Source organism: Maniola jurtina, chromosome 9 (assembly GCF_905333055.1).
Source record: "Maniola jurtina chromosome 9, ilManJurt1.1, whole genome shotgun sequence".
Classification (NCBI taxonomy): domain Eukaryota; kingdom Metazoa; phylum Arthropoda; class Insecta; order Lepidoptera; family Nymphalidae; genus Maniola; species Maniola jurtina.
This window is the reverse complement of record NC_060037.1, coordinates 10155280-10176746: the sequence shown is the minus strand read 5'-3', so window position 1 is coordinate 10176746 and position 21467 is coordinate 10155280. Positions and strand designations below refer to the sequence as shown.

At 34.8% G+C, this 21467-nt stretch overlaps 1 long non-coding RNA gene across 5 annotated transcripts in view; it reads right to left on the bottom strand.

Moving 5' to 3' along the window:
• Positions 1–371: 371 nt before the first annotated feature.
• Positions 372–21467, bottom strand: part of LOC123868030 — a 39399-nt gene continuing 18303 nt past the window's right edge. For 2 of the 5 annotated variants that reach the window (XR_006796561.1, XR_006796560.1), the window contains exon 4: positions 12553–12563. This is a non-coding gene — a long non-coding RNA (uncharacterized LOC123868030). The other 3 variants (XR_006796562.1, XR_006796564.1, XR_006796563.1) reach the window with 3 other exon arrangements.

The following is a 21467-nucleotide window of genomic DNA, read 5'->3' as shown; positions in this document are numbered from 1 at the left end:
TCTTAGTCCATAAGTCACAGGTCCTGTTCTCTTCGACACGTGTTTCTTCCTACATGATTCCACAAGAATAACTATCAGTAATTTCTTGCGGAGATTTCTCTCTCGGAGCGTGGATGAATCAAATTGACTCTCAAGACCCGTGACGTCACGGCTTATAAATCATATTTAATCGTCGGAAATAAACCTACGGGGGCGCTACGTAATTCCGTAGCATTCATTATTATACACTTGAGAATCTCATATCCCGTTACGCTCAGAATATTCGGTTCAAAGTCTTTACACGGAATTCTGGGCTCCTGTGTTTCGGATCAGCGGTTCCGTATTACATAATTGCTGCACGAATATCTTCTTCATATTTTCATAATGAAATAAAATATTTATATCTATACTAGAGGATGCCCGCGGCTTCGCCCGCGTGGATTTCGGTTTTTTAAAATCCCGTGGGAACTCTTTGATTTTCCAGGATAAAAAGTAGCCTATGTCCTTCCCCGGGATGTATCCCATGTCTGTACCAAACATTCAAATCGGTTCAGCGGTTGGGCCGTGAAAACGTAGCAGACAGACAGACAGACAGACAAACAGACAGACACACTTTCGCATTTATAATATTAGTATGGATTATTCGTACATTATACGTACCTAATTCACTGGAATAAAACTCTATCTCTCTCTCTTTTTCTCTCGAATTAGTGTAACGTAGTGGAAAAATCTAGTGGAAAATAGCTATCCGCCGAGTTTCTTGCTGGTTCTTCTCGGTAGGAAAGGCATTCCGAACCAGTGGTAGATGCGATTCAAAAGAACTTGTAAATGTCTAATTGAATAAAAATATTTTGAATTTGAATTTTTATTTGAATCTGCGTTACAAATTTCAGCCCGACCCGTTCAGTGGTTTGAGCTGTGCGTGGATAGATCAGCCAGTCAGTCAGTCATCTTTTCGTTTAATATATTTTAAAAGATAAATGAGAGAATTATGATTGAAGAATTTGTTCCGATAAAATAAAAAAACCGGCCAAGTGTGAGTCGGAGTCGCGCACTGAGGGTTCCGTCCGTTCCGGGTATTTTTCCAACATTTTGTACGATAAATCAAAAACTATTTTACATTTAAATAAATAAAAATCGGTTTAAGGATGTACAGATAAAGTCCTTTCATATGATACCCCACTTGGTATAGTTATCTTATTTTGAAAATTGAAACACATTTTAATTTTTTTAATGATGTAACTAGAAATCCGCGGTTTTCAGATTTATTCCTGTACTTGTGCTATAAAATCTACCTACCTACCAAATTTCATAAACGTCAACGGGAAGTACCCAATAGGTTTCTTAACAGACACGACAGACACGACGGACGGACGGACGGACAGACAGACAACAAAGTGATCTGTCTGTTAAGGGTTCCGTTTTTCCTTTTGAGATACGGAACCCTAAAAATCAGAAGCTAACGAAGGGGCGGGTATCGAATAATGGTATAAAAATAACCACAAAACAGAATGTAATCCGTCGGTCGGTCAGCAATCTATAAATAACGACGTTATTATTGCACGAGACTTAATCAAAAGATAACGCCATCTTAAACCGAAGCCTATTCCTAGGACTCCAGTAGACTTGTTTACAAGTACTTAGTTGATATGATCGTCCTCATACAATTCGGTTACTAAAACATATAAATGGATGAAAATAATTATTATGATTAACTTTCCGACGAAATCGACTACCTACTAAAAATAAATTTTCAAAGCTTTTTGACTTTAGCAGACCTTGTGTGGTTTGGATGACATAGATGGCACACAGTTGATTGAACACCCCTCTTTTTGGGTCGGGGGTTAAAAATGAAATAATTTCTTAGAAAGGCTTTAGCCCCAGGCTTAGAATTTTCCACCCTTTAGGTACATAAATCAGGGTTAAGTAGGCAAACCTAATTTTTTCAACTCGCAAACTGAATAATAACGATATAAAAACAGGATACCTACCCAACAATAAAATTTTGCGGCTACTCTTAAAACGGTCCTCTTTTAAATATTCATCCGATACTTCCAAAGTTCCGTACCCATAATCTTTGTTAACTTTTGTAAGTTGTTTGGAACTTTGCGGACAGAATAAACAAATACGGAAAACTGTAAATCTTCTCTTGTTTTCTAAGAAGATTTTATATATTACTAGCTGATGCCCGCGACTTCGTTCGCGTGGATGTAGGTTTTTTAAAATTCCCGTGGGAACTCTTTGATTTTCCGGGATAAAAAGTAGCCTATGTGCTAATCCAGGGTATAATGTATCTCCATTCTAAATTTCAGCCCAAATCCGTCCAGTAGTTTTTGCGTGAAGGAGTAACAAACATACACACACACACACATACAAACTTTCTCCTTTATAATATTAGTGACTAGCTGATACCCGCGACTTCGTTCGCGTGGATGTAGGTTTTTTAAAATTCCCGTGAGAACTCTTTGATTTTCCGGGATAAAAAGTAGCCTATGTGCTAATCCAGGGTATAATCTATCTTCATTCTAAATTTCAGCCCAATCCGTCCAGTAGTTTTTGCGTGAAGGAGTAACAAACATACACACACACACACACACACACATACAAACTTTCTCCTTTATAATATTAGTGTGATGTGACTACCCGCCCCGGCTTCGCATGGGTAGCTTATTACGATTTTCGTAAGGATATCTAATTTATTTCAAAATATAATACAGCCTATGTTACTCAGGAATAATGTAGCTTTCTACTGGTGAAATAATTTTCAAAATCAAGATTTGCATAAATTAGTTCCAGGGTTTACTGCAATATGGCGAGGTTTTTATTTTCTAGTCAGGCTTTACCAATAAATCAGTTTATGGAGCTTTACCAATTTTTGAGGCTTTACCAATAAATTAGTATAAGAAGTCATTTTCAGCATGTTTCATTTTCAGTTTTCAACCTTATGATTAAGTGCATAGTACCAACCATTTTCAAAGGTTTCTACAAAACTCATTTCTGCAAAGTTTTAATGATGAAGCTCAAGGTACAGACAATTAATCATTGTTTCGTAGCATATCAATTAACAACCTTAATATAGGTACCTACTACTCGCCTCGGTGAAGTTTAATTGATATTTGATACATCTAGGCCTAGTGAAACGTGAACATAATAAGATTAAGTTTCTAGAACATGCCTAGAATTTCTGAGATATACGTTATCACAGATTTCTGACTATGGTCGGTCGGCGTACAGCTATCAAGCACATAACAGCATAGAGCATTATACTACTGTCACTAATTTCTGTCAAATACTTAGGGCTATAGCATACACGATACTTTCAGCATCAGTGATTGGCGATTTAGATGTTTTCGGAAGCTCGATACAACGTCCGAACTCTAAAGGCCAATTCACACCAAGCACGTACACGTGACACGTGCGTAGTGACGCGTGTAAACCCCTAACACACCGGGTTACGCGTAAGCGAACTACGATTGTATGGAGTAAGTGACGGAGAGAGCCCTGTTAAAGTATCACAGCGGAATCAAAAGTAAACTGTAAACATTTACACTATCCAATTCGAGGAGAGCGTTTAATCATTCGGTAACTGCATCGATCGTAATCACGAAATACTCGCATGATCCCAAAATAAACGCAAACACACTGATATAAGACCTCCAAAGATATACAGCTAAGAGACAGATTATTAATTTTTATTGTAACTTTAAAAATTTAACCAATCGTACATCCATACTTCGTATTACTATAAATGCGAAAGTGTGTCTGCTTGTCTGTCTGCTAGCTTTTCACAGCCCACCTATTTAACCGTTCTTGACGAAATTTGGTACGAAGATAGCTTGTATATTAATAGGCTACTTTTTATCCCGTAAGTTCAAAAGTTCCAAAGAAACTAAATCCACACGGACGAACATCGTGAAGAAACTTGCATACCTATACGGTATGTGAAGTGCCAACACTTAGCTAGCGTGTTAGACTATGGCCATTAAGGTGCCCACGCACTCGAACTGAACTGCAGCGGAACTGCGCGTCGCGACAGCGCCGCGACGCACGTACGTCACTGCCGCGCGTCGCGGCTGGAGAGAATATCGTACGGGGCGCTGCCGCGACGCGCAGTTCAGTTTAATTGCGTGGGCTCTTACTACCCTTTTCATTCTGAGAGGAGACCTGTAGTGAGCTGACGATTGATTGATCATAATGATAGAATAACGGTGTCTTTGTCTAGAATAGGTTATATCAATGGGCCATACGCATCAATCAACACGGGGGTAATGTGGGTGTAATGAACCGCGGGTTTAATATCGCTTTTGTAATGAACATAAGACTGGTGTAAAACAAATAATAAATAAAACAGATCAAGTGCGAGTCAAGCCTCGCCTTTAAAGGTTCCGTACATAATTATGATCATCATTGGGTGTATATTTGATTTGGGTGTATAAAACATTTTATTTTGAATTTTGTTTTTGAGATAGCCCCCGTCACAAAAATGGTCTAAAACAGACAATTTTGATGGCTTTACTTTTTAAGATAAAAATAAAATAAAATATATATTTGTATTCTACTCAATGAGCTCTAAACAATGATACCCCACATCACATGCTAGGATTAGGAAAAAAATCGACTCCTTTTTCATGTACTTGTATTGGAGCCCCCCTGAAAAATAATAAATTTAATTGAATTTCTAGTTCAATATTTGGATTCGGGTCAACCAACGTTTTACATCAAAAACCAAAATTTCAGGTTTGTAACTCATTCCGTCTAAGAGCAAGAGATCTGTGACATGATTCGTACAAACGGACAGATGGACAGACAGACAGACAGCAGAGTGACATTAATAGGGCTCCGTTTTTACCCTTTGGGTACGGAACCCTAAAAATCTAAGGTCCAATCTGAAAGCTTGCGTGGAGGCGTACCTACATTAATACATTAAAACAACGTATAGGTACCTAATAGTTTTTTGCCCGTGCAAAACCGAGGTGGGTCGCTAATGTTATAATAATGAAAGCATTATCAAAGACAAACTATATAGGTATACCTACCAATGCCAGCTTATATTTCTACAAATCTGTGATTAATTTGTTTCCATCATATTGGGATTCAATTCATTTTAAATTATTGAGCTTGTCGAACTTTTTATAGCCCCCGACCCATAAAGAGATAAGTTTGACGTGTTTATCTGTGTACACAAAGCAAAACAAATCGGTAAGCAGGCAACACAACGAAGCATTATGTGTGTGCATAACTCGTTTACTTATTATTTTACACCTATCTCTCTTTAATGAATTGTCGGTCTCTTTTCACCATACCTACTTGCAATAATTACAAATTACATATTTCGCTGATTTCCCCACAGCAGGCACTAGGTAGTATTGCCGCTTACCCACGCTGATAGAATCCGATCGTCGAAGCACAATAATGTCAGAGTAAAATGGCCTTAAACCACCTTGAGATAACGTCTAAAATTCACGACTTTAATTAGCAGTTTTCACTTGCAGTGCTAGCTGTAGATATGTGGACGAATTTAAGCTTTAAAACAAGACAGTTAAGGTCTATTCATCACTGAAATGTTTCGAACCCACAAAACGATAAATTATGCGGTGTAGGTATACCTATAGATTACAGAATGGCAATATCAAGTTGATGTCCCATTTTTTAAATCTACCCTACCTATTTTATAAATTATTGTCAAATAGAACTTGAGCACGCGGATTAATAAATCCTAGTAGTGAATTCATTTATGGTGTATTGTGTTATTTTTCACACTGAATAACTACTGAACTTCTCACCACCATGGAACATTTATTTATCTTTGTTTAAAAAGCAGAGATTGTTATTTGAGCGGAACATTTCGATAACCGAAATCGATGATATCGGTAAGTAAACAAATATAACCTACTCGTATTGAAATTATGTTTATGGTTTTACTTATGTGCATTTAGTATTTTCTAAATGTTAGCGTAATGTTTTTAGTCCATTTAATACTTTTAATCAGACGCATTATAATATAACAATGTAACCAATATACTAAATACTAGTTGATGCCCGCGACTTCATTCCCGTGTATATAGGTTATTAAAAATCCCGTGGAACTCATTAATTTTCCGGGATAAAAAGTAACCTATGTATTAATCCAGGATATAATCATTTACAGATGAATACCGTGCGCTTGTGGGTCTGTCACTACGGAGAAACGGGGCATGTAGACAATTGTTGACCTGGGCCCAAACCATCAGCTTATAAGATGGAGTCACATCACCACCAAGAAATCGTTGCAATGCATAGCGTGGATTCCTTTTTAAAAATTTGGTTGACAGCGACCAAGCACAATGTAGTTCTACAAACTGTGCGGAAGCATTTGCGTGCGGCCGGAATACATTACGAAGAAAATATTACGAATGGTTTGCACCAGGACCATAGACTTTCATTTTGCAATGAAATATGTAAACTTTGACTGATGTAATTACGTTGTTATTTTTAATAATGAAAAATCTTTTGAGTCGGACAAGGATGGACGTAAAATACTATAGTAATAGAACAACAGGTAAACGATATATTATACTTTGAATAAAGTGGTAACTTCAACCTGGGAGTCTCTGTGGGGCAGCATAGACTTGCTGGAATATGGTTACTAACATGACGAGTCGATTACAAAAAGTAATAGCTTACGAGGGTGGCCTACCTTTATACATTATTAAATAAAGTATAGGTAATTAATTTAATTCTATTTGTGAGTGATGTTATTGTTATTGCAGTTAGAAGTTATAATTGATTTTGATTTCTAACTAAGTAATTAACATGTTGATTCATCTCACAAACCTAAAAGTAACCCAAAACGTAAATAAAACATTACGTTCATACTTGACCGACTTTTAGCATACTTCACATCGATATTGGTTTTAAATTACTATAGGAGTAATAGGAGTAGATAAAGTATGTCAATTTTTTTTCCTCTTTTGTATACCTTCTGTTAACTTGATGTGTTAATTTTTTGACAAGCGTCTTATTTATTTCTTGCTTATTATAATAATTTATGAACTGCACAAAAGACAAATAAATAACTTCTAAAATAGAAAAGTGTTATTATTTTTGTTTTTTCTTGCTTATAATTATATTGTTTGAAAGTATGATAATTTTGACTGTATAAAGAAGACAAAATAAATAATTGCAAAAATAAAAAAGCAATCCCCCACTAGGATTAGAACTCACGCCATATTTAAGAACTTCAACACTATTACCACTCGGCCATCAGAACTATGTTGACGAATGTGAAATTTGCAACCCTATACGACTGGTAAGGTTATCTAGAAGTGTGAGTGAGTGTAGTAAGTGTGAGTGTATCTATTATCGGATAGCATCGGGTCGTATCTTTGTGTGTTATACATACGCGCGCATTAGTATGCTCTGCCAAGCGAATTATTTTTCCGAGTGTACCTATCTGTGTATCTATCTGTGGCATCGTAGCTCCTAAACGAATGAACCGATTTTAATTTAGTTTTTTTTTTGTTTGAAAGGAGGCTTGATCGAGAGTGTTCTTAGCTCATAGAAAATCGGTTCAGCCGTTTGAAAACTATCAGCTCTTTTCTAGTTTTCTTACAGAGGTTTTTCTGTTGGGAGTTTTTTAAATTTTGAGTTATATACAGTGTCAACTAATTAGCAAACTAACTAACTTAACTAAGAAACGGAAATTATACATTGACGAAAGCTTTTAAATGTTAACAGGGCTCTATCCGTCACTCGTTTCCACTCGTTTCATACAATCGTAGTTCCAATTTCATTTGAATATTAAGCAACCAAAGTCCATGAAATTTTGCAGACATATTCTAGAAACTAATATCTGTGTCTGTGGTGTTTTAGATTTTTCTAAAAATATGTAGTTTTAAAATTACAGGGGCTCAAAGATTTGTATGAAAATTTTAAGACCGCGTAACTTTGAAACCGAATATTTTAACAGAAATCTGGAAAACCACAGACATAGATATTAGTTTCTAGAATATATCTGCAAAATTTCATGGACTTTGGTTGCTTAATATTCAAATGAAATTGGAACTACGATTGTATGAAACGAGTGGAAACGAGTGACGGAGAGAGCCCTCTTAATACCAAACACGTAACTTTCAACGATCTTGTACCTATTAGGCCGATAATAATTTTCATTTGAAATGAGGCAATTATTGGAATTTGTAGTAGGTATAATTACGTAATTCACACAGTATGAAGGGTTAATAATTAAGCGAGTAAGTATTATGTATAATTGGTACAAAATTGTAATTTGTACCATGATTGAGGCAATGATTGCGTCGCGTCGAGAAAATTAACCAACAGGTATTAATTTACACGGAATTGGGACAAAATAATCTGTACAAATGAACACTTGTTAAGTATTAGGTATGTCTTATAATGTGCCGCTATTCGTGTAAATTGGTATACCGATTGAGAAATTAATGTGGGTGTTAGAGCTTTAATGTAGTATTAAGAGCGATTTATATACTTAAATTATGGCTTAAAAAACAAGAAAAAGCTTGTAGCCTTTTGTTAATGATACTATTTATCGTTATTAACTAAATAATTTCCAAGATTGTAGTTTACATTCTAATCACTAGTTCTATTACTAACCCTCGACCCAAAAAGAGGGGTGTTATAAGTTTGACGTGTGTATCTGTGTATCTGTCTGTGGCATCGTAGCTCCTAAATGAATGGACCGATTTAGTTCTTTTTTTTGTTTGAAAAGTGGCTTGATCGAGAGTGTTCTTAGCTATAATCGAAGAAAATCGGTTCAGTCGATTGAAAGTTATCAGCTTTTTTCTAGTTTTCTTATAGAGGTTTTTGTATCGGGGTTTTTTTTAATTTTAAGTTATTTCTATAAAAATAAGATATCGAAAACTTACAATATGTAGTTAGTATTTATTGTTAATTTATTTACATTATAATTATTAATTTCTATAAATTATATCTTTGAATTGGAGAACTACTCTTAAGATCTTACAATCACTAAAAAGCTCATTGATCTACTCACCCTGTATCTCATTCTCATTGTTGAGAACTTTGCCTTTCTATTAACCATATTATATAATAGTAGGAGATGTATCATGGTAATAATGCCGAGGGGTTTCTCGTTCTTTCCGCACATGACTCGACTAAGGATAGGTTTTTTTTAACCCCCGACCCAAAAAGAGGGGTGTTATAAGTTTGACGTGTGTATCTGTGTGTCTGTGTATCTGTGTATCTGTGTATCTGTGTATCTGTGTATCTGTGTATCTGTCTGTGGCATCGTAGCGCCTAAACGAATGAACCGATTTTAATTTAGTTTTTTTTGTTTGAAAGGTGGCTTGATCGAGAGTATTCTTAGCTATAATCTAAAAAAATTGGTTCAGCCGTTTAAGAGTTATCAGCTCTTTTCTAGTTTTCTTGTAGAAAAGAAGGTTAGATAACCGTTAGGTTCATAATATTATGTCAATAGATAAATGTCAAGCTGTCAAGATGGACGTTGCCTAAATACATAATTATTTATTTGAAAATGATGTTTTGGAAAACTCAAATACTTTGGATCGTCGGGGGTGTTATAAATTTTTAATTTACACTTGTTTAATTACAACTTTTTCTTACCTGTTGCTATTTAAATTGCAATATCCTTAACGACAATTACTTATCATACTATTCACACTGATATTATAAAGGCGAAAGTTTGTGTGTATGTGTGCGTGTGTGTGTGTATGTTTGTTACTCCTTCAAGTAAAAACTGCTGGACGGATTTGGCTAAAATTTGGAATGGAGATAGATTATACCCTGGATTAACATATAGGCGACTTTTTATCCCGGAAAATCAAAGAGTTCCCACGGGATTTCGAAAAACGTAAATCCACGCGAACGTAGTCGCGGGCGTCAGCTAGTAGGTAGGTAGGGGAGAGTGTGGATGAAAGAGCCAATTTTTAATAGTATGAAAAAAAACTCACTTTTATTATATTATTTCCAAATAAAACTAGGTTTTCTTATAATCACTTTAATTGGCAATGTAATAAAATGAAAATAAAGAGGATAAGAACGCTGATAATCTCTTATATAAATAGTTACAAAAAAAAACGAAATCGGCTCTTTCATAGCAGCAGGTCAATGAAAGAGCCACCATGTGTTATGAAAGAGCCGATACCTACTTTTGAGGTACTAAACGGTTTTTTATCAATTAAAATTATGTTAAGTATTTAAAATCAGATTAATACTAAGCTTACTTTGGTAATTCTATTAAAATCACAATTTTTAAACAGTCTCAGTAATAATTAAACATTGTCTTAATCAACAATTAAAACTTTTGAACTTTGTCTTAGTCAAAAATTAAATGATTAATAAAAATTTGTCTAAAAACATAAAATCGAGCCCTTTTTCGTATTCTTACTCTATAACTTAAAAAATAAAAACAATATAAAAACAATTTAAAATTAAAAACATTTTTGGCAGAAGAAATTAATCACCCCTTTGTGGCCACACGATAACGCTGTTCTATTTATGGACTGATTTCCAGCAAGCACTTCTTTTACAGCCTCTTCTATTGCAGCAGTTGCGGGCCTTACCCGTTTTTTAGCTGTTGACGCTTGTGAAGACATATCTTTTTATTCTGAAACATATATCATATAATGAAATAACTAAAATTAAAAATTTTGGACACCCCCGACCTCCATAAATATGACTGGTAGAGAATGCCATTAGGCATTAAGTCCACCTTTTGTTTTTTTTTTTTTGTATTTTGTGCAATAAAGATTAAATAAATAAATTATAGCTAAGAACAATCTCTATCACATCAGTTATCAAACAAAAAAAAAGGACCATCAGAATTAGTCCATTGGTTTAGGAGCTACGTGGCCATAGACACACACACACACACAGAGACAGACACACAGACACACACGTCAAACTTATAACACCCCTCTTTTTTCGTCGGGGGTTAATTAAAACTAAACGATGTATTGAATGAGCCAGTTTTCGTGTCATGAAAGAGGCGGCTCTTTCAAAGCATAGATAACTGGCTCTTTCAAAACACGACGCTTTTAAAAATATAACTTCAAAAAAAAAGGCACTATACCAAAACGCTGATCTGATATTATTTATGCAAAACAAGGGCAAATATATAGACGCCAATACTGTATATCAGTTTTGTCAACTTATGCAATACCCTTTTTGAAAAAAAAGATGAAAGAAACAAAAAGAAACTTACTTTTTGGCTTCCGAATTTTCGTAACAGTCCTGTGAGGCCATTTGTTGTCGTAGAACTGTCAAATGTTTGTGGGTAACAGCTATCCAGTGTTGCCATTTAAGGAGTAACATTAAACTTTAGTAGAATATCGATAAGTAATGGAAAATCACATCGGCTCTTTCAAAGCCTGGCTCTTTCATGCACACTCTCCCCTACTATTTCCACTTTCTTAGGTTTTTAAAATGATTGATTCATTAGAAAGTTTATCGAAAAACTCATCCAACGGACCACATCGGTTACCTGGTTATTAATAAACCAAAAAAGGTATTTGTAAATAAAAGTTACAATATTATGATGATAAATAGGTACAGGTTACAGTATCAATGGGTACTCAATTGGTATAATACCTGAGTATAAATCACTTGGAATTAAGCTGTCATTACTCAATGCATCGAGATAAACCTTCGGTAGGCGTCTGTGGTCACGACATACCTACAATTACTGTCCCATGTTGTATTGGTAAAGGAAGGTAATGTTTTTATTAATCGCAATCGCCTTGAGTGGTGATAGCTTAGTGGTTAAGACCTTCGTCTCATAGCCGAAGGGTCCAGGATTCAATTCCGGGCACGCGTTTAACTTCTGTGTATTTTAAGTAAATAAATAGCTGGCTCACTACTGAGAATGGATCATTGATGCCCGCGAGTTTAGTCTGCGTGAATTTATGTTTGCGAGAACTGTTTAAATAGTCGGGATAAAAAGTCTCCAGGTCCTTAACTATATCCACACTAGCTGATGCCCGCGACTTCGTCCGCGTGGATTTAGGTTTTTCGATACCCCGTGGGAATTCTTTGATTTTCCGGGATAAAAAGTAGCCTGCGTGCTTATGCAAGATATTATCTATCTCCATTCCAAATTTCAGTCAAATCCGTCCAGTAGTTTTTGCGTGAAGGAGTAACAAACATACACACATACATACACACAAACTTTCGCCTTTATAATTTTAGTGTGATAGTGTGATAAAAAATCACATCAATCGTAGTGATTGAAGGTCGAACCAACAAACAAACACAGTTTTGCGTTTAACAGGTTGTGAATCAGTGATTTACTAATCGGAATTTTAATGCAGAAATTGTACTGCATTGCGTTTTCTTTGGGCTTAAAGTTTCCTGTTTCAGTTCTATCCAAAACTAAATATAATATTTATATATTTTACTTTTTCTTTATCTTTACAATTCTGTAACTTGGCATGCGAGTCGTATGTCAAGGATCCTTGTGTTTCGTCCAGAGAGTTACTTATCCTACATTTTTTTAAAACGTCTAATTATTCTGTGCATTTTTGTAGCTCTGAATATGAGGTCAGTGTTGCGTTACCAGAAATTACTACCTATGTTTTTAATTATACTATCTTACTTTATTTATTTAGTATCAACATATAGAATTAGATATAATATACATAACATAATATAATATTACGTATATGTTATACACATACATAATCCTACTAATAAATAATATGAACGCGAAAGTTTATGTATGGATGTTTGTTACTCTTTCACGCAAAAACTACTGGACGGATTTGGATGAAATCTGGGATGGAAATAGATTATATGCTGGATTAATACAAAGGCTACTTTTATCCCGAAAAATCAATGAGTTCCCACGGGATTTTTAAAAAACCTATATCCACGGGAACGCAGTCGCGGGCATCGGCTAATATAATATAGGTACATCATATTGAATTGAAATCAAATTAACAAACGGTATTTTCTTTTACTTATTATTTATTGATTGTACCTATCAATAATTAAAAGTACCTACCTACATTTTTATTGGTTAAAAATTATTAAAAATTCTTTCATCTGTGGTATTTTTATTAAAACAACCTTTTATTGCTGTAACGATGAAATATTGTGCATCGTTATTAACAATGCCCTTAATAAATTAATTGTGTCCGTATCGCCTGGGGCGTACATTTGAAGAACTGCCGGCAAAATTGATATAAATTTAAAATTATCGTTTCCGGAGAAGGTTCTAGCGGTTACTTAATAGGACTGTTATTTATTAGGAAAGTATATCCAAGCCAGCTTATTCCATCCAAATTATTTTGTAATCGAACAGTATAAAGATGTATAATCGTTTTGACAATAACTATAGTCTTTTTATACCATTGCTGGTTGCCTAGAAGAGAGATTGTTAGGTAGTAGGTATTTATAATTTATAAGTCCACCAAATAAGAGATTAGAAATTTTTTAAGAGTGAAACTCAGTAAGTACAGCACAATATCTAGAGCACTATCCATAATAATATTATAAATGCGAAAGTGTGTCTGTCTGTCTGCTACCTTTTCACGGCCCAACAGTTTAACCGATTCTGACGAAATTCGTTACAGAGTTAGCTTATCCCGGGGATGGACATAGGCTACTTTTTATCCCGCAAAATCAAAGAGTTCCCACAGGATTCCTAAAGACCCATCCGCTCAACCGATTTGTATGAAAGGTACCGAGGTAGCTTGCGTCCATGTTATTGACATAGACAATTTTTTATCCCGGAAAACCAAACAGTTCCCACGGGATCTTCGATAACCTACATCCACGTGGACGAGATCGCGGGCATCCTCTAGTAACTAATAAAATTAATTCAGTAATTTGTTGAGCATTCCAATAAATACTTTACATTATTTACGTTCAATTTTTAACCCCCGACCCAAAAAGAGGGGTGTTATAAGTTTGACGTGTGTATCTGTGTATCTGTGTATCTGTGTATCTGTCTGTGGCATCGTAGCGCCTAAACGAATGAACCGATTTTAATTTACTTTTTTTTGTTTGAAAGGTGGCTCGATCGAGAGTGTTCTTAGCTATAATCCAAAAAAATTGGTTCAGCCGTTTAAGAGTTATCAGCTGTTTTCTAGTTTTCTTGTAGAAAAGAAGGTTAGATAACCGTTAGGTTCTTAATATTATGTCAATTGACAAATTTATGTCAAGCTGTCAAGATGCCTTCACTTGTCGGGGGTGTTATAAATTTTTAATTTACACTTGTTCTTTTTATGTTTTATTCTCTCTATTAGATTTTGTAATGTATGTAAGTAGGTACAGTAAAATAATATTCATTCATCCATTCATTTAAGTTTGTTTAACTAATACATCCAAATTCGTTAAATACTTCTAAAGCTTGCGTATACGAGCAAATAATTAGATTTACCGTTTTTAAATTGTCAAAAAACTAATCCGTTTTGAAAAAGTATGGTTATCATAATGGTAAGTGGTCATACATCAGAAAGTGGCCGTACCGCGATGGGATCATACGGGAAATGGGCATACCGGGAAATGGTCATATCAGGAAGCGGTCATATTGGGAAGTGGTCATTACGGACTGAAATGATTGTGGTCCGATTGTTTTCTATAAAATAGGTTTCTAATATGTAAGTCATAAAATGTATCACATAACCAATGTTAGCCAATTTTAGTATAATTTAAATTATATATTCATTTTGATAATAATAATTTTCTAATAACGATAGATACTGAAAAGAGCCTCAAGATTGTACCTAAACGTAATTTGAAAGACGCATTGAGACAGATTCGATAGGGAGTGGAGTGGCACTCCGCCAGGACAATGCTACAGCGTTATTGCTTCTACTAAAGTATGCTGGTACTATTCTATAAACTCGCAGCCTTAACATCAACGCTAAAACAGCGAAGAAATGAAATGAAATACTTTATTTGTTTGAATATGGGATGATAAGGTGTTTACAATACAGAGTTGAGCCAACAAATTCAGTCAGGAAAACCTGACATACAAATTTTTTGACAAATTATATAGTAGTAGGTGTAGAAAAAGACATAGTATCTTAAACGTTTGTTGAAACCTGTTTCTAATAATACAGTCAACAAGGAACTTAATCTTTGTCCATGTCATGTGGCTAATTGTATAAAACATATACAAGTGACTCAATGTTTCAAAACTAGAACTAAAGCGAAATGAAAATACTGTGTTCAAAGTCTCAATACATTATAGCTACTGTTTCTCTATTCAGGTATGTGTAAGGATATGAGATGTGTTTAAAACCTACCATTATGGTGGATTAAATATCAAAATTCTTTTATTGAACTATAGATACTAGACCTAGCGTCCAATTGGTAAATTGCACACACATAACTATAGCTGTGCCTTAATACTGGAAAGGCAGCTTTTTGGCTCAAGTGTCACATGTTTCTGCTTCAACAGCGAACTCAATGACGAGCTCATTGTCTTAGAGAATGAATCGACTGGAAGATGTTTCGTCTTGTGCTATTACAGTGTTAAATTGAATACTAATTTCAATGCCTTCCTTCTGCCAATATGCAAATGGAGTGGTGAGAAGACTTGTCTTCTGAGAATTGTCTTACATTATCCAACTACGGGGGAGTTTGTAGTGTACATACTTGTATTGTTCAAATACCCTTAGGCCTACTTTGTGTCTGTAAGCTGTTACTTACGAGAAAATGGAAAATAAGTGTTTTATGATAATTTTGAAATACATTTAGAAAATCAGAGCTTCGGGTGCGAACCCAGAAGACGCAGGTTCGAATCCTGCCGGTTTAACAATTTTTAATATGTATTTAAAAATTATTATCAATTTCCTTGAAGTATAGGTAAAACACTATCATAAAAATTATAAAAATAAGTGGTTCATGTTATTAATTTAAAAAAAAAAAACTAACCCAATCAGGCTCCTTACTACTTTTCTCTATGAGTAACTTATAACGAACTGCTATTTGCGAGAATGTGCGTTATTTTACCATGCGTGCTTCTGGCATGCCGCATGCTGCATGTTGCTCTGACGTAAGTGAAGTTTTAAATAAGCCTAACATACCTTCATAATTTCAACTACTTAATAATTTTAATAAAACAAGCTTGACTCTGCCCTATATTTCTTGTATTCTATAGAAATAAATTAACTATTCCAAGTTTTAGTAACACAAACGCGTTCTAGCTCAGAACTGTTGCGGAATAAATTTGAATTTCTAAAAATCGTTCTTCAACTAATTGAACGTTTAAGGCAGTTCTCGTTGCATAAAACAACGCATGGTTAATTGAGATCCTTTTGATTTCAATTACGCAAATAAGTAGCGACCGGAAGAAATTAATTGGAGGAATTACAAATCGTTTCACCATGATCAAGCCATGACCATCCAACTATTGATGAACTCAACGGGGGTCTCCCCTCAGAATGCTCTTCTGGCTTAGTCCAATGTCGCCACGCTGGCCAAGTGTGGATCGGCAGACTTCACACACCTTTCAGAACATTATGAAGAACTCTCATTCATGCATGTTTCCACAAGATGTTTTTCTTCACCGTGAATGTAAGTTATATTTAATTGCTTAAAACGCACATACTTAATTCCGAAAAGTTGCTGCGTACCTGCTTAGGATCGAAAAAAGTTGTTTTGGCTTATTTTAAATTACACAATTTTTAGGTCGCTCCTTTCATTCGAACTTTGCATCATTCGTATTTAAAATATTTAAAAAAATACAAAAGATTAAAGAAAGCTGTTATATTTTTTGATAAATCGAAGTAAAAGAAACATAAATCATTTTGCATAATTTTGAAGGCGTCAAAATATAATTACTGTGTAAGTCTGGCACATCTCGCAAAAAATAAAATAAACAGAAGGAAGGACAGCTTATTCGTAATTATGATTACATACATTTATCATTTTGACAACTAAAACAAGTAATCATCAGGATGTTGATGCATCCAATTTGGTGTTATAATGAAAAAAGTCTGTCTGTCGGTCGGTTACATTTTTAAGGCCAAATCACTAAACCCATCTTTATTTTTAGAGGGACTGTGATGGCATCTGACAAAAGCGAAACTGTTACTCACATGCGCTGCCCAGCCAATGAGATGTTGCATTAGTTTGTTCATTTTAATTTTTGCTAATTAGATCTCCACCCCAAACGTCCGAAACGTTCACTTAAAAAATAATACAGTCTACATTTAACACGAAAAAAATACTATTTTGTATTAGGCACAAAAAATATTACCACGAAAAAAAAAATTATCAGTCAAAAACTCATTAAAATTATGAAAAAACATGGGGTTTTTTGGATTTTTAAATTTATTGTTCAATAAAACAAAACAAAATCTTTGTTTTCATACTTTGTTTTAATTTTATAATTTGAAACTTAAAACCATTAACCAAATTTATTTTTTACTTGCTTTTACATCTATCGGCACTCCGAGCACTATTAAGAGGGCTCTCTCCGTTACTCGTTTCCACTCGTTTCATACAATCGTAGTTCCAATTTCATTTGAATATTAAGCAACCTAAGTCCATGAAATTTTGCAGACATATTCTAGAAACTAATATCTATGTCTGTGGTTTTCCAGATTTCTGTTAAAATATTCGGTTTCAAAGTTATGCGGTCTTTAAAATTTTCATACAAATCTTGGAGCCCCTGTAATTTTAAAACTACATATTTTTAGAAAAATCTAAAACACCACAGAAACAGATATTATTTTCTAGAATATGTCTGCAAAATTTCATGGACTTTGGTTGCTTAATATTCAAATGAAATTGGAACTACGATTGTATGAAACGAGTGGAAACGAGTGACGGAGAGAGCCCTGTTAACATTAGCATGTCGGTGACGAATCTTGAAGTTTTCACCTTCCAAAATCGTCCAACACGCCTTCAGAAGTTTTCACTTCAAAAAAATAACTGAAAAAGTTTTTTGAGGCAATGCGAAAGTTCCTCTTTTACGAGTATGTAAGACAAATTTTACGTAACCTATTCGAAATTAAGTCACTCCTAAATTATTCAGAACCGTATTAATAGAATATTAGCATTCATGAATTCCTAATACAACAAGCCCAACAAATTCTAAACTATAAATACTTCAGCTTGAACAATGGACTCGATATTCCGAAAGGCAGATCAGAATGACGGATAATATAATTAGAAGTGCTTCCACTAGAATAATAGAAGGTGCGTCAAAGGAAATGCATTAGTCCTTTCATAGATAGGCAGGAGTAGCAATCGGTTTACGATGCATTCGGAATATTAGAGGTATTTGAAATTGAGAGACTCGCTGCAAATGTAAAATTAAAAATTTATAGCACCCCTAACAAGTGAAGGTTACAGTAACTAGAAAAGAGCTGATAACTTTCAAACGGCTGAACCGATTTTCTTGGAGTTAGCTAAGAACACTCTCGATCAAGCCACCTTTCAAACAAAAGAACTAAATTGAAATCGGTTCATTAGTTTAGGAGCTACGATGCCACAGACAGATACACAGATACAGACGTCACTTATAATACCCCTCTTCTTGGGACCGGGGTTAAAAAAGTATTTTACATTTTAGTTAGGTAACTACTTGTGACAAGTTCCTCCAACTAGACTTACCTATTGATTTCAAATACTTTTTCATGCCATTTCATACTATGAATACGGCTGGTAACTTTATAATAATATTATTATTTTACATTTCCACTACATACATTAAAATTAATGAACTAAATGAACTGATTTAATTATACAGTAGATTTATCTGTTACTATAATAATAATTACTACGAACGTTTTTATCAGTTAAACAACGCTTAAAATTAATCGCACACTGAAATTAGTCGCTATTACGCTGTAATAAAAGCTAAATTCCCAGTTATATTACAACGTTATCCCGTAATTCGCTTACCCGCATTATGCTCATGTAAGCCTAATGCCTCGATAATGCGATGATTAACCTCGCCTTATTCGTGTCCCGTAACTCGTAGTAAGCAGTGCTATGTACGCCGTGTAAGCACTGCTATGTAGGCATGCTCTCCTGGTACGTGAATGCAGTGTTTTGAGCCATTTTAGGCGCACAAGGTAAAACAGACTCGCTTTATTTTCATTCATAGCCTTAATCCCTTAAATCCTTCAAAGCTTTGGTGATGAAGCTAATCCACAATTAATTCTTTACAATGATTGGCACACTAGTCTAGAGAAGGGCGAAGTTTTGCGTCAGGGTAGGAGAATAATTCAAAAATTCTCTCTTAGAGTGATTGCATTGAAAAAGTCAGATGCTACCTGAATATTCCCGTAGGCAATGGGTTGTAAGCTATAAAAAATCTACCTTGTAAAAAAAATGCTGCGTATCCACTACTAGGTACTACTATTAGCAGTGGCGGACTAAGAGCTCGTTCACACAGGCTGCGTAAGCGTAGACCATTGCGTACCATTGCGTTGTAGTATTGTAAGGTTACTTTAAAAAAAAATTGATCTGAATTGTCAAAAAAGGCAGTTTGATAACTGTATGAAACATGGCATATTGCTTGCGTGGCGTGAACGTTCACGTAGACGTAATGCGTGCAGTTACGTCTACGGGTTCACGCGCGTCACTACGCACGTGTCACGTGTACGTGCTGCATATACAATTGGTGTGAATCGGCCAGAGTGGAGCAGAGGGCTCTAGACAGCTTCCAAATCTTGAAGCCCTTTAGTAAAATCCTAAATAATATGTTCAATAAATAAGAGAAAGTTTTGAGTTGGATATTTTCACTTACTTTTTCAATCACCTACTAAAACATTCTACTGGTTCTCGAATCGTTAACAGGGCTCTCTCCGTCACTTACTCCATGCAATCGTAGTCCCAATTTCATTTGAATATTAAGCAACCAAAGTCCATGAAATTTTGCAGACATATTCTAGAAACTAATATCTGTACCTGTGGTGTTTTAGATTTTTCTAAAAATATGTAGTTTTAAAATTACAGGGGCTCAAAGATTTGTATGTGAATTTTAAAGACCGAGTAACTTTGAAACCGAATATTTTAACGGAAAGGAAAACCACAGGCATTGATATTAGTTCCCGGAACGTTTGTGCAAAATTCCATTGAGTATGGTTGGTTAGTATTCCAATGAGAGACGACCTACGTTTGTATGGAGCGAGTGACGGAGAGACCCCTCTGAAGGACGCGTATAGTTTGGATCGACTTACGTATAATACTCGTATAATTACGTCTATCTCAAGACTGTAACACTCCAAGCTAATATCTTAGTGTGTCGTCAAAGGTACACAGGATAGGTTTGAGTTTGAATGAAGTGGCACTTTGCCAGCTCAGCGTCAGTTGTCTACGGTACAGGGTGGCCATATTGTTTGTATTGTACGGGAATATGTTCCCGATTCGCAGTGGCTTGGTAATCTCTGAGTTTATTTTTTTGTCTGTAGGATAAAATTATTTCATTTTGTTTTACACGACGCGACTGCCCAAAAAATGAGTGCAATGTTTTCAGGGTTCTTGTATGTATGTATGTATGTGAGTTTCTTTATTCTATTATAACTTCTAAATAGATTTGGATGTATGGGAATTAGTTAGAATCACATCATGTGATTATTACTGAACTGATACAGGTGTTTATTATTGAATGTTAGATTAGGTTATTTAATGTTAGGATAATAATTAATAATATTGAAGTAAGGTTCTCAAAGATATGTAATTTGTATGCTATATTAGATTATTTTTTAAGATGTAAGTACCTACCTATGTTCTACACTAGCGAATTGGGTAAACTGTAAAGCTAGGTGTAAGTTTTGAAAAAATAAATAAATAAAATGTCAAGTGAGACTGGCTATAACTTTTTTTTTTTTAAATTAAGTCAATATGGTTTTTATTTTATTTATAAATTAAGACGTGATTATCGTTTCGTATTTTATGTCATCTTCATTTCAATATAATAAATATCAAGTGAACCTGGTAGACTAACAATCTCACCCATTTTATAAACGCAAAATTAGTGTGTTTGTTTGTTGGTTTGTTCTTCAATCACGTCGCAATGGAACAACGGATTGACGTGATATTTGCATGGATATAATTAAAGATCTGGAGAGTGACATAGCCTAATTTTTATCCCGGAAAATTGAAGAGTTCCCATGGGATTATTAGACCTAAATCCACGCGGACGAAGTCGCGAGCGTCAGCTAATAAGCTCATAATATTCGGTAGCCAGATTAACAGGGCTCTCTCTGTCACTCGTTTCATACAATCGTAGTTCCAATTTCATTTGAATATTAAGCAACCAAAGTCCATGAAATTTTGCAGACATATTCTAGAAACTAATATCTCTTAAAAGACTTACTTATACGATACGTTTACGATTTTTATACTTATTACGCACTCTACATTTAAATTTTTTTTTAGTCACCAATCACGATCACTTAAAATTATGTTACACCTAAGCAATATTATAACGGGAAGCACCAAATAAATTATCATCACAAAATTAACTTGTAAAATAAGTAGCACATTGGTTTATGATAGGTTTATGATCCAATATCTGTGAGATA